Consider the following 2131-nt stretch of genomic DNA (forward strand, 5'->3'; position numbering starts at 1 on the left):
CTTGTCTGTCCTCTGGGATTGAGACATTTATTGATTATATTCCACCCTGATGCTTGGTGAAGATAGGAGAAGAAAAATAGCCTCTTTCGTACTTCTACTAAACTCTTTGCAATTCAGTATGTTATTATAAAAGTTAAAATAACACATTTCAAATAATATCAAATAGAGATCTGTAGAGAGGTGAACTTGTTTTGGAATCCTTGTTGGTCAGTTGGCAGTATATTTAAAGTTGAAAGATGGTAGATATATTAGTGTTATACCAGATAGACATCTACAAGGAAAATGCCAAGAATATAAACAACAAAGAAGAGGTGGGCAGGAAGTAGGGGAAGAAGATGAAAAGTATGTTGCGCCTAAGCAAAATGTAAGTTAGATACAAGGATTTGGAATCAAAGTTATTGAGGGATATTTTACCTGTAGTTATTTGTAGTACAGCTTAATATGTATATAGCATATGCATTCTACCTTGATCAGAATTCTACCTTGACAATGATTAGAGATTTTTCACCTCTATTTTCTTTCTTTCTTTTTCCCCCCAAAGAATTCTGGGTACTTCTCAGGTGAAAAGTATTTAGAATGGACAGATAAATTTCTGAGCCGGTCTTCAGGGGCAGAGGTGAATGTGCAGAAAGTTACCTGATATGTGTGGAGTGGGAGCAGATGCATAGACATCACCACCCAGCATCATGCATCTATACATGTGCCAATAGGCAGGTGGACTGAACCGTGCAGACTCTGCTGCTGGGGTGGGATACTGGAGAAGACAACACTTACCTCAAGGGCATGTATGTGCTCTTCACTAGAGGTCCCCTAGTTAGGTTAACATCAACCCAACTCTCCAGCCTACCAGGAGTTAATGGCCTTATTGTTATGGGTTCACAACTCTCAGGTCCAAAAGATCCAGGTAGTGGCATGTTTTCTTTGTTGATAGCATTTCCTGGCAATGAGGAAAATCAAAATGATTGGAGATTAGATTTCTGTTTTTCTTTTGCCTTCCCCTCCTTACAACCCCAATTATAAACTATGGCTGTAAATTGCAATCAGTCCTGAGAGCATTAACTATGACTGGTAACCAGAGCCATACTCCAAGAGAGTCTGATTTAATAAGAAATGGTGGGAACTTCCAGGATAGAAATTTTAGAAGTTCTCAAGTAATTTATTTGTTTGTATTTTTTTAAATACCTTAAAATTATCTTTGAATAGTCCTGTAAAAGGTTTTAGTTTAACGTGTCAATATATGTCAATTCAACATATATCTTGATCAGTGTCGCTCCCTTCTAATAGACCATTACTATTGATACTACACTTGATCTTAGCCAAAAGGCCGAGAAGCAATAGATTACTATTGAGAGGTAATGTCCTGAAGCATCTCTCTTTCACATGTAACATATTTATTTTGCTTTCCTAATGACTAGTACTGCCGTTGGTAATAATCGTTTTCTAACAAAATATAACTGCCTTTACTTTGTCTTGTGAGCTGAGGAAAGGGGACACATTCTAAGCATTGGTATAAAATTAAATCTGAAGACTAAGAACAATTACAAAATTGTTAAGATTATTGCGGATATAGTTTTGTGGACAAAAAAAGCATTTTTCTACTTATGAAGTCATTTAAAGTATTACTATAATATTAATATATCTTTCAGGAAGATTTTAGAAATGTAAATGGGAGGACATTGACTAGAAGAGGGTGCTATTTTCTGAATAAATTATTTTAATGATTATATCAATATTGAGAGTATTTTTTTCAATATTGAAAGTATTTTTTGTAGAGACTGAAGTATGTGTATCTTGAGGACATTTGTTAACTACTTACCTTTTCAAATATCTTATTTTCCTATTTTTATTTATTTTAAAATACATTGTATACTATGACTTTCCATAGCCTTCAGACGCTCAATTTTTTTCCCCCATAGAAACCCAGAGAGTTTAATGATGATTTTGACAGGCAAGTAGTAGAGTAATGATCTTGATAACAAGGTTGGAGATTCCGTAATAAACAAGCACCAAAATGGCATTTGGATAGTATTTGTATTAGTAAGCTTCCTTTCAAAGTGCTGGAAAAACTTAAATATAATATTTTATTGTAAGTAATTTTGTAAAGTGGATGGTCACAAATATATTTTTGTAT

General features: G+C 34.2%; 1 pseudogene; it reads right to left on the bottom strand.

The window, feature by feature from the left end:
- Window positions 1-1177: 1177 nt before the first annotated feature.
- Window positions 1178-1336, bottom strand: LOC125341900 (annotated as a pseudogene).
- Between the last annotated feature and the right edge of the window lie 795 nt (window positions 1337-2131).

Source organism: Perognathus longimembris, chromosome 1, assembly GCF_023159225.1.
Source record: "Perognathus longimembris pacificus isolate PPM17 chromosome 1, ASM2315922v1, whole genome shotgun sequence".
Lineage (NCBI taxonomy): Eukaryota > Metazoa > Chordata > Mammalia > Rodentia > Heteromyidae > Perognathus > Perognathus longimembris.